The sequence below is a fragment of the Nyctereutes procyonoides genome, unplaced genomic scaffold, assembly GCF_905146905.1.
Source record: "Nyctereutes procyonoides isolate TBG_1078 unplaced genomic scaffold, NYPRO_anot_genome, whole genome shotgun sequence".
Lineage (NCBI taxonomy): Eukaryota > Metazoa > Chordata > Mammalia > Carnivora > Canidae > Nyctereutes > Nyctereutes procyonoides.
In genome coordinates, this window is record NW_026575134.1 from 14,122,470 (window position 1) to 14,137,738 (window position 15,269).

A 15,269-nucleotide genomic window follows, 5' to 3' on the forward strand; every position below is an offset into this window, starting at 1 on the left:
AGTGAGTCCCTTAGTAAGGGACTTGCTGCCTCAGTGAGGGCTGGTCACTCCACTTTCCCTGCATCCCCAATGAGCTCCACGCCCCCCTGACTAAAGCCTCTGGTATTACAGCTTTGCTCCACAGATCAGTTTTGTCTCCCACTGGAATAAGTCCTGGAAGACCCATGGTTCATTCCTTGTCTTCCTAAAGCCTAGAGTTTGTTCTTTCCCCTTGCAAGCACTCCGTGTGCCTCTGCTCTATGAATCTGACATTTGGAAGGAGGTGAAAACTTTGAAAGAGCAACCAAAGGACACAAAAGGGTCATAGTGATGTGGTTAAGAGCTGGGGAGTCAAATAGGCCTCGATTTGAATCCTGTCCCCATCACTTTCTAGCTCTGCACCTGGGATAACATATCTAACCTCTCCGAGCCTCAGTTTATTCAACGTAAAATAAGCTGAGTTATAAAATCTGTATCATTCGATTAGTAGGAGGATGAAATGAGCTGTGCCTAGCCTTATGTGACCATCCCAGATGTCAGTCACTATTGCCAGTTATTATTAACAAAGTTAAAAGTGAGGAGTGGTAGACAGCGGCATCTCCCCAGAATCAAGGTGAGCTGTGGAGCGACAGGATCTGGGGGAGAAAACCTGAGTTTAAAGCCATCCCTTGGGCAGCCCAGGTGGCTCAGCGGTTTAGCGCCGCCTTCAGCCCAGGGTGTGATCCTGGAGACCAGGGATCAAGTCCCATGTCAGGTTCCCTGCATGGAGCCTGCTTCTCCTTCTGCCTGTGTCTCTGCCTCTCTCTCTGTCTCTCATGAATAAATAAATAAAATCTAAAAAAAAAAAAAGCCATCCCTTTCTCTACAATTTTAGACAAGCCACAGAAGCTCTCTTCAAGCTTCGGTTTCCCCAGGTACCAAATTGCAACAATAATAATATAATGATGTGGACTGGTTGGAAGGACTAAATGCAACAATGCATATAAATGTGCTTTGCAAATTGCAAAGAAGCATATAACATCAGTAATTACAACTCACATCCAATTCTCAACACTTCCTGGGACAGGTCCTGAAAATTGGTAAAAGGAATAAATGACTTCTCTATGATTAGACTCAGAACAAAATGAGACTCAACTCTCATGCCTTTAATCCAGAAGCTCAATTAAGTCTAAGCCAAGGGGTGAGCCCCACAGAGAGTGAGGGATCTGATTAAAAGGGGGCACCCAGGCTGGGCTTAATTGTGTTCTGGAATATTCCTTCCTTTGATTCAGCAACTGCTAGTGTTTATTTACCATATTATTTCCCATTGCCTCAGGAGACATCCTTACAATTAAAGTTATTGATTTTCATAAATGATGACCTTCATAAAAGATGGTCTCATAGGGCAAAAAGAGGGCAGAGAAAATATCACAGTGTGTGTTTCTGTACACAAGGAGCCTTTTTTCTTGGCTCTCATATTCCTTTAGCGTTTAGTTTTTTTTAAAAGATATGTTGGGGGGATCCCTGGGTGGCTCAGCAGTTTGGTGCCTGCCTTTGGCCTAGGGCGTGGTCCTGGAGTCCTGGGATCAAGTCCCGCATCAGGCTCCCTGCATGGAGCCTGCTTCTCCCTCTGCCTGTGTCTCTGCCTGCCTCTGTCTCTCATGAATAAATATATTTTTAAAAATCTTAAAAAAAAAAAAAAAGATATGTTGGGTTTGGGTGACACTTTCCTGGTATTTTTTTGAGGGGTTTTCCAACCTCTCCTGACTTTGCTAACCTACATAATTTTCCACTGCTACCATAAAAAAAAAAAAAATTCTTGAAAGTTAAAAGTAGGGAGCACCTCTGCTGGCAAGAGAGAGGAAGTTTAATGTCAAAAATGTTACTTACCGCCTATATGTAGACCTTGGAGGGCTTCTATCAAAAGTGGAAGCTCTCTTTGGGTTCTGAGCTACCTAACTACAGACTCTCTTCCTCTATCCTCCAGCTGCCATCAGAGCCCCCGCTGACCCAAGATGCTCCTCGTCCACATTAAAGATAGAGATGACTTAGGACACCTTAAAATGCCAGTCCTCCAGTACGGTATTCTTTTAGGAACATTCAAAATTTAGCCAAAGGAAAGAAATTCTGAGAGTAGAACTGCAGGCTTTGATCTTGGGGGGCCCTGAGGTACTGTGGGAGTAGGCAGTCATTTCTCCAATAATACCTGCAGTCAGTGGTATGAAGTCTTTAGATGACTTCCTACTTCCTTGCCCACCGTCCACTAGAAAGAAATTAGGGCCAACTGGATCTGTGGACATTGGAGGGGGAAGAAAGAAAATCTGCAAAGAGTACACAGGAGTGCCACTCCTCCAGAATTTTTTACATGCTTATGGAGGACACGAGGATAACTCAAAGGGAAGAGAGGCATCCTAGTGATGAAGAATGTTCTCTCTCCTCAAAAGGGCTCTGAGGAGGAGTGTCTTGGAGTTGGGGCATGTGTAAAATATGCACTAGTGATAAGGAGTGCCTCTTTTGAGAGCTTTTTTCCAATCCCTACATAACTTCATTTTACCCCCAAATTAGACAACGAACTAAGAGCAAGAAAGGAAAACTTGAACTCACTTGTTCAAATCCATAAAATCAAAAGCTCCATTTATGCAACACTTTTTACCAGCCAAAATAGGAGTGCTCATTTATTTTAGTACCTGGCAAGTATTCAAGCACAAGAACCTGTGGAGTTGCTGTGACAGGCACGGGCACATAATCGTATAAGGCAAGCAAGCCAGGTAATGGATATTCCTAAATGACCAAAAAGAAAGGGGATCCTGATGAAAATGACATCTACCAGCTACCAAGCAGTCTCGTCACCCTTTCAGGGGCTCTAGACTCGTAAAAGAATGACCAGGTACTTACTTGTAAGTCACAAAGGAGCCAAAGCATCCCTGAAATGAATGGAAGTCTGCATGAGTGACCTCAGGTCCCCATGCCCAACTCCTGACACACTGGTAAAAAAAAAAAAAAAAAAAAAAAAAGGTGCCCTTGCCTTGCTGGGGCCAGCTCTGCTCCCCGCCCTCTGCCAACCAAAGTAAATATTAGACAAATATTTAATTGCAATTTAATATTGCAGCTGACCAATGGCAGCTGGGCCAATAAGCCACATACCCTGACATCTTGGCTTCTCCCACCAGCTGAAACACAGGCTCAGCTGAAACACAGGTTGCGTGATCTGGTTTCCTTAACTGCCACCAAAAGGGGCCAGAGGAGTAACTCAGAAGTGGTGCCCAGGGGAAGCCATCTTCACATTGGAGAGACCCAGTCTGACAGCTTCCTTCACCCTCCTCCCTTCCAAGGACTACTCCAAGGCACAGTGTCTCTGAAGATTTCCCATGTGGCTGAACACATGCCTGCTCACCAACCCTGTGTCTTCAGAGTTCTTCGTGAAACAATGCTAAGGCATCCCTGGCATTACTTCTCGGACCTTTCTCTGCCTCCCTTCACTTTTCCCTCACCCTCGTTGCTCAGGGATTGCACTTCATAAGTAAAGCAACAGGGGTGCCAGTCGGGTAAGCATCTGACTCTTGATTTCAGCTCAGGTCATGATCTCAGGGTCTTGAGATCAAGCCCCATTTAGGCTCTATGCTCAGCCTGGAGCCTGCTTGGGATTCCCTCTCTCCCTCAAATAAATAAATAAACTCTTTTAAAAATAAAAATAAAAAATAAATAAAGCAACAGCCTGGAAACAAGGCTTTCTGGTTTTGTCTTAACTTAGTTATTTATTTTGTTATTCTTAAGAATGTGATAAGTACCTGCAAACCTACCATCCCAAAAACTAGAACCTTGACATAACCTTCATCTAACTCCTCCCACTCCCTTCCTATCCCCACCCAATAAAACTATCATCCAGAATTCCTCTGCTTTTTAAATATGCAGTTTTATTGCATCTATGTGTACTTCTAAAAGTATATTCTTTTTTATTGTTATGCTTTTATTCATTATGTAATCCACTTAAACAACAAACAATGTTGAACTCTATTTTTTCCAGGTACTGTGCCAGGCCAGGGGTATACAAGGATAAATAACACGCAATACCAGCTTCTAGAAAGCTCATGGTCTAGTTGTACTCTCGATAGTATCTTTTTATCCTCTCAGTCACCAAACATATTCCTGCCTCAGTCTATGCTTAATCGTACACTGGAACAGATGACTCCATTTTCTGTCAATCCAACTATAGCTATGATTCAAGTTTTACCTCTTCTATCAATCCTTAATGATTTCAGGCAGTATTTGAATGAACCAAGATCTAAGATTATAGAGTATATTCTTATATTAGTTGTTTTCAACTCTATAAGAATTATATGATATTGTATACTTTTAGGACATCTACTTTCTTCACTTCGTGTTTTATTGTTTCATTGCTAGGATTTATCCACATTGTAGTAAATAAGCGTATTTCATTTGTTTTTATTACCATATTAATATTCAGTTGCATGAATAGACCACAATTCATCCATCCACTCTCCCGTTGATGGGCATTCGAGCTGTTCCAGGTTTTCACACCGTGTCAGTGCAACTATGAACATTCTTGCACATCTCCTGTTGCATATCTGCATGAGTTTCCCTTGGGTCCATCCCTTGGAACGAATTGTTGGATCGTAGGCATAATGTTCAACTTTAGGAGATATGCCAAATGGTTTTCCAAATTAGTTAACCAAATTTGTGCCCTTTCTATCACACTTCAGACTTTTCTCTAAAAGCCAATGTTTGTAGTTCTCTCTTATTCTGAAAGCTGCCAAAAACAAGAATTGCTGGTCAGCAGGGCAGTACCTCATGTTTCCTCTGAGTATTTGCATTTTTTAAAAGGATGCTGGAGAGGCAGTGCTTTCATCCAAACCAATAACCTTCTCAGGCTGAATGCTGCAAGGCCTCTCTCTCTTTATGGGCCCTTCCAGATTCACTGACATGCTTTCTAAGCTCTGGGGCTGTGTAAGACCTTAATGATCCAGGAGTGGGAGACACAGCCCTACCTTCAAACATTCTAAAGTCTGATGTGTGAGAAAGACAAGGAAACTAATTATGTTGGGTTTTGGATGCTATTTCAGTCTTCCTATTTCTTCCTCACTTTCCCCCCCCCCCCTAGGTGCATGGGAACGCAAGCTGACAGAAGGCAGGGAATGGGAGGGTGGGGAGTGTGGTGCACAGGAAGGCTTCAGAGAGAGCCAGCAGGTGTACACTAAACTTGAATTTGCCCAAAGGCAAATAACTTCAAGTAGTCCCATCTGGTTATTTGCTATCATCAGTCCTCTTCCACTATAAATTTCCTAGGAGAAACTGTCCCCTCTTGATAAGGACAACTGGTTCTATAGTGAGTCAGAGACCTCACTGCCCAATTCCTAGAGACTGGCAGAAACCTGTCCTACTCGGCTTTACCCACACAAGGATTTCTTAGAATGGATATAGTATAGAGTAGGACCTCCTGCCCTCACTCCCTATCCACTTGGCTTCATCTTCAAGTTGATTCCATGTGTTGACCAGATGGACTCTGGCTGCTGTAGACCTCCAGAGTTCCTAGAGCACGTGATTTCTGGATAGCTGGTAAATAACCAGAGAGACATTTGGTAAATACTCTTTCAGGAACTAATCACTGTGACTAGAAAGATAAAATACTTTGATTGGCTGAGTCTGGATCACATACCCATCCTTGGGCCAAACCAACTGACCAGAAATACTTTTGAATGAGGGTGGGAGATGTGCTCCCCCAAAAGAATGCTGGGCAGATTAAAAAAAAACAAAAACAAAAAAACACTGTGTACCCATGAAAAGGCTCACAAAGATAGAAGTTTTACTTGATTTCTCTAGTTCACATTCCTTTTATTACCCCTTTCACTAGTAAGAAACAAGGCATGACCATATTTTACATTGTCCCTCAGTATTCTACCAACTGTAGCACAATGATCCTTGTAATAGAGAAATAGCTTAAGTCATCTAGCCGATTTCTACTCGTAGTGGCTTTAGTAACCACTTGTATACAAGAATGTTAAGGACTGCGCATGCAGCCTAACATAGATTTATAGTCCCCTAACAGCCGAGCAAGCAGGGACCTCAAGTGGCTCCCCAATCTAGTCTTAAAGTTTAGGAGGAATTCTGTTCTCCATTCTTCTCTTTACCTGGGTTACTGATTGAAGTATCGTGAGTTCACTGTCCTACATGGAGCATTTTCAGCCAATATTCTTGATAACCTTTTTTCTGAGGTTCTGGGTATATTCCTTATTTCTCTCTCTTATCACCAGCAGCTCCATAACTAATCACCTTTCTCTGTTTTCTTCTCCTTCAGCTAGTCTATTAGAATTCTCAACCCTGGGGGCAACTGGGTGGCTCAGCCGGTTAAGCAGGTGCCTTCAGCTCAGGTCACGATCCCAGGGTCCTGGTATTATTGAGCCCCACATTGGGCTCCCTGCTCAGCGGGGAGCCTGCTTCTCCCTCTCCCTCTGCCAATCCCCCTCCTTATGCTCTCTTTCTGTCAAATAAATAAATAAAATCTTAAAAAAAAAAAAAAGAATTTTCAACCCTGGAGTTTCTGGAGATGCAGCTAAAGGATGGGCATTGTGTTAGGGTGGGAATAGCAGACAGAGGATAAATCTTAAAATCAAACCTCAGCGGTCCACCTCGCCTAGACTGAGGTGGGGCCCCTCAGTGCTTAGAATGCTTAATATAAAGAATTTCCAAGGGTTCTGAGAATGCCATAAGATTATACCTAGAAGTTCAACACAGGATTTCTTACATGGGACCCTAAGTCAATAGTAATTGATGATGCAAATTATGAAGATTGTAGTCATTGCCAACCTATCTCTTTGCACCACAGATTTTGCAAGGTAGTTAAAGTGTAAAATGTAACACAAAAAATACAGAGAGTGGGGGTTTTGTATTCTTCATTGCAAGTATCACAACTTGAAAATATATTTTCCTTTGTCTTTTTGCTTTTGGCCCATCTTTCCTCTTAGAATATAAATTCTCTGAGGACAAAACTATATGGTTCCTTTTTATGATGAGCACTTAACAATGTGCCTAGTCCATATGGATGATCAGTAAATATTAGAAGGAACAGGTCTCTATTCAGGTCTCTCTTTCTTCTCAGATGGTTGGCAGTTACTGAAATTAAATGTTTTAGGAAAATCCAGTCTTCCTAAAATTGAATTGCGTAGGAATCCAAGTATATTGTAGTTCTGCTTCCCGTTTTCCTTGTCTTTATTTTTATTTATTTATTTATTTTAAAGATTTATTTATTTATGATACACATAGAGAGAGAGAGACAGAGACACAGGAGGAGGGAGAAGCAAGCCCATGCCGGGAGCCTGACACGGGACCTGATCCCAGGACCCCAGGATCGCACCCTGGACCAAAGGCAGATGCTAAACCGCTGAGCCACCCAGGGATCCCCTTTCCTTGTCTTTAATACTGAACAGCTTCCCCAGCATCCTTCCCAGGCACTCAGTGTCCCTTCTGCAACTTCTTGGCAGCCTGAAACTTTTTCCTTTGGTTAAGCTTGTCTTTCTAGGATGGTGTGCAGATTCCAAGATTACCCTTTTTTTCCTACACTCTAATTAAAATTCCCATTTTTCTCACTGCCAGGAGAAAAATAACCAGACAATTTTCCATTAAAGTGTTATGCTGTAATAGATCATCTAATGCAATAATTCTCCAGGGTGTTTGACTTTTAAAATGTGAGGCTGTAGTGGTGCTTGACTGACTCAGCCAGTGGAGTGTGTGACTCTTGATATCAGGGTTGTGGGTTCAAGCCCCACATGGGATGCAGAGATCACTTAAAAATAAAATTTTAAAAAATAAAATTTTAAAAAATAAAATAAAATATTAGATGAAGTAGTAGGATGGCATTTCAGGATCCCTGTGACAAGGCAGTAGGATATATGTATATATTTCCACAGACAGGTGGTAGGGTGCTTGGGGCTGTCCTCCTCTCAGGGTTTTGCCTTGATAAAAAAAAAAAAAAAAGCAAAAGTCAGTAAATTCTAAGACTTCTTATCATATGGTCATTCTGGGAAATGAAAAAAAAAAACTGAAGAGAAATAAGAAAATGGAGTTTTGGGCAGCCCGGGTGGCTCAGCGGTTTAGCACCACCTCACCTTCAGCACAGAGTATGGTCCTGAAGACCTGGTATTGGGTCCTGCGTCGGGCTCCCTTCGTGGAGCCTGCTTGTCCTTCTGCCTGTGTCTGTGCCTTTCTCTCTATGTCTCTCATGAATAAATAAATAAAATCTAAAAAAGGAAGGAAGGAAGGAAGGAAGGAAGGAAGGAAGGAAGGAAGGAAGGAAGGAGAGAGAAAGAAAGAAAGAAAGAAAGAAAGAAAGAAAGAAAGAAAGAAAGAAAGAAAAGGAAAATGGAGGAGTTTAAACACAAACAAAAAACCTTGCTTGTGTCTAAAAAAAGGGGGGACGGGAGACCAAAGAAATTGTTTCAGAATGCAAAGACCAATTTACTTAGTTTGTGAGACAATTACAAATAATTGTTGCTTTAGAAAAATGGGATAAGCAAAGAGAATAAAAAATAAAAACCTATGAAGTATAAGGTATGATCACAAGGAGGTTCTCCAAAAGAATCCTTTAAATAGCCAACTCCTGAAGTGCATTTATTTTTTTTATTTATTTATTTATTTATTTATTTATTTATTTATTTATTTATTTACGATAGTCATACAGAGAGAGAGAGAGAGGCAGAGACACAGGCAGAGGAAGAAGCAGGCTCCATGCACCGGGAGCCTGACGTGGGATTCGATCCCGGGTCTCCAGGATCGCGCCCTGGGCCAAAGGCAGGCGCCAAACCACTGCGCCACCCAGGGATCCCCTGAAGTGCATTTAAAGTGAAATTCCACTTGCAAAAATTACATTTACAGTTAATGTTCTAGAAACCATGCTACTGTATATAATACTTTCTTCTGGGCAGCCCGGGTGGCTCAGCGGTTTAGCACGGCCATCAGCCCAGGGCCTGGTCCTGGAGACCCTGGATCACACGTCGGGCTCCCTGCATGGAGCCTGCTTCTCCCTCTGCCTGTGTCTCTGCCTCTCTCTGTGTGTCTCTCATGAATAAATAAAAATCTTTTTTAAAAAGTAAATAATAAAATACTTTCTTCTGTCTCCAAGAAAAATTGTAAGCAAACTTCCATTTGCCCAATTCCATCAGCATCCGAATTTTCCTGGCCAGCTTCTACTCAGGGATTTCTCTACTTACCCTCTTCATATCATGTTAGAAAATTGATTTTTGACGTTGGTAAGATTATAGACCTGGGCATGTGACTGGTCAGCTCTGAAAGTGGTGGCCTGTGGTAACCTGTTCTCTCTTAATAAATACTACAATAGGGGCGCCTGGGTGGTTCAGTGGTTGAGAGTCTGCCTTCAGCTCAGGTCGGGATCCTGGGAGTCCTGGGATCGAGTCCCACATCAGGCTCCCTGTGGAGGAGGTAGAGGGGCTTCTACCTCTGCCTGTGTCTCTGCCTCTCTGTGTGTCTCTCATGAATAAATAAATAAAATCTTTAAAAATACATACATACATACATACATACATACAAACATACATACATACATACATACTACAATGTCACTCAGAAAATCATGGAGATCTTGACACAAAATCCACAGGACCAGAATTAGGAGGAAAGGGTATTTCTTTGGATTTCCTATGTTAGATACAGAAAGTTCAGGTCCTGAGGCAATCCTGTCCAGCATGCTAAAAACAAAGCACTTCATCTGCTCAGTTTACTGTCCCAGATCTATCACACCCTGTTCTCTCCCTGGCAGGAAGTCAGTTTTCTGGACTTGCAAAGAGAATAAACAAACCGTCCATACACAACTAGTGGACATTTGGTTTTGTTTCCTACCAGGTTTCAAGAGAGATCCCTGGGTACAATACAATACTAAAATTGAAATCTCTGTATAGATCTTTGGGGGCACTCTACTCTCCAGGGAGACAAAATGTGGAACTCCTCTGAATAATTACTTTTGATAGAAGCAGCTCAAAATCGGATTCAAAAAATCTCCATATCCACCCTGCTACATAGCTTGGGCAGCCTGCTGAACTCTCTATCCTGGATATGATTCTGGGACCAGCCTAAGACATTTTCACATTTGTCTTCACTCCCAAGTCCTGATTTTATTGTTGGAAGTACTCCATCGATATTAATTAACATACTTAGGTTGATGCTATACAAATACTGTACTCGTGTTACACAGAGATAAGCAAAAGGAAATTAAATGATAATGCTTCAGGAAAATTTCTAAATCTGATAAAAGCCAGAGCAGGAACAAGTGGTTTCTGCACCTAAATCTCGTGCTTTCGTTGCAGGCAGTATGGTGCTGCTGGTACTAACCTGACTGTCTACTTCTGCTCCTTGTCATCCATCTGGGACCTGAGATCTCATGACCAACAGGTTTATTATTTTTTTTTAAAGATTTTATTTGTTCATGAGAGACACAGAGAGAGAAAGAGGGGCAGAGAGAGAAGCAGGCTCCACGCAGGGAGCCTATTATGGGACTCGATCCCGGGACTCAAGGATCATGCCCTGGGCCGAAGGCAGGCGCTAAACCACTGAGCCACCCAGGGATCCCCCCCTAACAGGTTTTAAAAATATCAGCTATCTCGAAACTACCAAGAATCTTTTGAGGTTACCTTTTATATTATTGTCACAGTGATATTCCTAAACTGAAACCTGATCAGGTTATTCTCCTTTGCCTCAAAGCAACTCACTGCCAGAGAATAAAGCCCGAGCTCCTAGCCTGGCATATAAGGCCCTGCCTCTACATTGCTCTCCTTAGTCAAAGCATCAGATATATTGGGGTAGTTGGTCCCACAAAAGAACTCCCCTCTCCTCTACCACCATTCTCTACCTTCTGCTGCACTTCTACCTGGACCCCCCCCCCACCTCCATCTACCTGGTGAAACCCCTTTGCATCCCTCAAGCTTCAATGCTGTGTTGTTTCTGCTATGAGGCCTTTTCTGATATGCTTTCAGCCCTCTGAGCCTGTGTCTCAACAAAATGTGGATCATAATTCCTCCACCCTCCCTTAGTTCAAGAGTCATATGAAAAAGAGAGTATGAAAGGTCTATGAACAATGCCAGGTACGATGCAAATTCTGAGTTACGTTACTGTAAATTATCATACAATATGCCTTTTTTTTTTAGAAACTTAATTGAAGTGCTCATGATGATTACTATAAAGTTAACCTCTACAAATTAGGACATTTTTCCCATTTTTCATTGCTTAAATGTGAGCTAAGCTTAAGATGGTGATGAGAATTGTGCTCACTTCAGCCACAAATAGATTAAAATTAGACCCACACAAAGAGGATTAGGATTAGCATGACCTTTACCCCACATGATTTGAAACAGTGAAAAACTTCATTTTCCTTGATTTTTAGAATCCTATTCCCAAGTTTCATACTTCTTTCCTTTTATCAGTGGAATAGTCTTCCTTAGAACTCTCATCCTCTTCTAGCCAATAAATAAAAATTTAATTTCCTTAAATGACTTTTGCTCTAGCATTGAGTCTTGGTCCCTTCTTGACCACCCAACTAGGAGACTGAGCCTACCCACGATTTCTGGAACACAGTGATAATAACAGGTAGCATTTACTAAGTGCCTACTCTGTACTGGGCACTCTTCCCTATGATCTCTGAAAATTATAAAATTCAAACCTCACTTCAACTCTCCTTTCATCTCTGTAAAATGGGAATTAGAAAAGAAGAAACTCAGGAAGGTTAAAGCTTTTGCTGAAAGTCACAAAGTAGAGGCAGGGTCCAAACCCAGGAGTCTGACAACACAGCTCTGCTACTGACCACGGAATTGTAAGCACAGCTTAATGGATTGTAAGGCAGCAAGAGGGCTCCCCCGCGCTCCAGAAACTTACCTTGAGTACAATGGGTAGTGGGGCCCAGGGCTATGAGAGCAAACACCAGGCTGTAGGACTGCACCTGAATCAATCATATGTCACAGTGGGTCACCACCACCGATTGGGATACCAACATCTAAAGTAGCCAACCGAGGGGAGGCAGGTGCTGACATCCAGGTAGCCATGAAGCAGGGAGCTACTGGGGCCAAAGCCATTTGCCATATACTGAATCCTCATGTATTTTGTTCCATCTTCAGCAGAATGGAAAATGATCTTGTCTTACTCATTTCCCTCCATCCCTGAAAACTCCTTCAATACAGATCTGGATGTTTAAGTATGGTATCCCAGATTAGATCCTGAAGCAGTAAAAAGACATTAGTAGACAACCAGTGAGTTTTGAAAAATTCTGTAGTTTAGTTAATATTAATACACCAACATTAATTTCCTTGTTTTGACACATCTCTTGGTAATAGAGGATGTAACATTAGGAGAAGCTGGGTGAAGTGTATATAGGAACTCTGTACTTTGCAACTTTTCTGTAAACCTAAAATTATTTTTAAAATTAAAATATAATTTTAAAAGACCCCAGTTTAATTATTTTACGATTAATTTACTGGGTCCAGTGAGTTAATCTACTGCACAATTTAAGTAAATTTAAAGTGATTTTTACATTTTTCTAAAAGTTTTTTTTTTAGATTTTTTTTTTTATTTATTTATGTGAGAGAGAGTGTGTGTGCAAGAGCGAGCAGGGGTAAGGAGCAGTGGGAGAGGGAGAAGCAGGGAGCCCGATGTGGAACTCAATCCCAGGACCCCAACATCATGACCTGAGCCACCAGGGTGCCCTGATTTTTACATCTTTCTAAGACGATTGTTACATCATACATCAGTGAAAAGAAAAGAACTGTGTTTACTGACAAAATTCAGATTTTGAATTCAGGAGTAATTAAAACTATCTTTTCAGGATAAAGACAAATATTGGTTGAGAATGAATTATGAAGTTTCATCTTCCTAACAAAATGACCAGAGCTTTGTACTACCATTGACAAACACAAAGGAATGGTATAGTCAGCCACCAATATGACTTCCCTAACACAAACTGCCTTCTCACCTGTTGACATCCTTAAATCCCAAGTATCATAACCTGGCACATTTCATAAACAGCAAAGAGAAAGTAAAATAACGAAAAATTACGTACATGAGCCAGCCATAATTATACTACCACGGACAGAACTCTGTAAGACTACTCAGATAGGACAATTTTGCATTACAAGTATCATTTTCCGTAACAGCCCTGGTAGAGAGTGGAACGTGTTGTGTCCAGGGCTTCTGGCTCTTAGCTCAGATTTGAAGAACAAATCAGAAAATGACCAGTGTTGCAGTCAATGTGATAGTCATCTGAACATTCTTCCCAGATTTTGAACAGTTGTGTCTTCAATGAGATGCTTTTGTTTAAACGCTCTTGTTTTTCCAGGATCAAAAAAATTTACAACTCTCTGGTTGCCTAATCAGATCTCACTTGCTCTGCCAGCCGCCACCAGCTCCTTCTCAGGAAAGTGGGGGTTCCTCTGAACTGAGATGACTGGCAGTAGCAATGCTAAGCCATCCGTAACTGAAGTGACCTGCAGTATTCACTCCTGCCTTGTGTGGCCCGTCAAATCCTGTGAACTGGTCCTGACAAGTGACCGGATACTTTTCTTCTGCTCACCTTAAGCGGTCTCTATCTTTTCAAAACTAGTGGCACATAGCACATACCCAGGGAAGAGAATTTCTTAAAGTTCAAGGTACAAACTCTAGCACTAGAGGTTTTCTAGTGAGAAACAACCGTGCCTCCCACTGTTGGCTGTGAACGAGAAGCAGGAGAGAAAGCAAGGAGGGGCAGAAAGGAGGAAACACAAAATCAAGCTTCCCAGAAGCTGAGAAAGGGTCTGGCCAATTCGAATTTCTTAGACCTTCAAAAAAAGTGAAAAACGGATGCCAAACATGGGTTGCTAAACCACAGTATAGTTTAGATTTTTAAAGTTAATAAGTAAAATTGCAAAGTGAACAGCATTCTGATCTGGCAGCATGTATGGCTCATTCGTAAATGTCAAGAGCCTGACGTTGCATCTTTGCGACTATGGATCCCAAGGCCAGAATAGCACTAAGTACCCACAATGCACTCCCAGGCCTCAACAAAACAGAAATAAAAGTTTGGAAAAGTGGACCAAAGAGAATGCAAAGAGTAGAGCAGCAAGAAAGCCAGTAAGGACATCACTACCTTGGAGCTCCCATAAACCCAATGCCAGGAGAAAAGGTCCAGAAAGAGAATAGAAAAGAAAAACAGGTGCAGCGGAAACTTATAGCGGCCTCAGATGCACTTTAAAAGATGTTCTGGGGATTGGGGATCCCTGGGTGGCTCAGGGGTTTAGCGCCTGCTTCTGCCTGCTTCCGCCCAGAACGTGACCCTGGAGACCCGGGATTGAGTCCCACGTTGGGCTCCCTGCATGGGGCCTGCTTCTCCCTCTGCCTATGTCTCTGTCTCTCATGAATAAATAAATTAAAACTTAAAAAAAAAAAAAAAAAGATGTTCAGGGGGGCAGCCCGGGTGGCTCAGCGGTTTAGCCTCTGCCTACAGCCCAGGGCCTGATCCTGGAGCCCCAGGTTCAAGTCCCACGTGGGGCTCCCTGCAGGGAGCCTGCTTCTCCCTTTGCCTGTGTCTCTGCCTCTCTCTCTCTGTCTCTCATGAATAAATAAAATCTTAAAAAAAAAAAAAAAACCTAAAAAAATAAAAGATGTTGGGTAACAGCTGCCAGACCCTCCTAGAGTAACGGCAACGGCAAGGAACCGAATTCCCAGGCCCTTCCCAGGCCCGTGCCTGAGAGCTGGCAGCGGGGTCCCGTTGTGCTCCAGGGAGGTCCTCCTTGTCTGCGAGGCGTTACAGGGCGCAAGCCACCTTCCCACCCGCGCCAAGGGGCCGCCCTTCCAGTCGCCCAGGAACCTCCAGGGTCCTGGGGGGCCGCTAAGGGCAGCTCAGCCTTGAGGGGGTGGGCGCCCCCCACGCCGAACCAGCGGCGTCTGCGGAGACACCGGAGGCCCCGGGGGAGGTCCGGGGAGCTGGGAGCTGGGGGGGGCGGGGGGCTGCTGTCCGCTCAGGGCTTCCCACTCGGTGGACATCCCTTCACCCTGACTGCAAATGATAATTTTGCAAAACGCTCAACGTCTCTAAGAACGTTTGATGAACCACGGCTCCGCGCTGTTCCGCAGCAGCTGTCCAACATGCTACTCAGAAGGCCCGGAACGGCGGCGTGGAGCGCGGCTCGGTCCACCGACCCTCCGTACGCTCCCCCACGAGGTGGGAGCCGCGGGCGGACACGCGGCCCGGGGAGGCGGGAGCCGGGAGGCGCGCGGGCCGCGAGCGAGGGGCGGCGCGTACTGCGCAGCTGCGGGTGGGCGCGCAC

At 43.3% G+C, this 15,269-nt stretch overlaps 1 long non-coding RNA gene across 1 annotated transcript in view; it reads right to left on the minus strand.

Moving 5' to 3' along the window:
• The window catches only part of LOC129494376 (uncharacterized), a 153,546-nt gene that overhangs the window by 137,362 nt on the left and 915 nt on the right, over positions 1-15,269 (minus strand). The gene's annotated exons all lie outside the window — the stretch shown is intronic.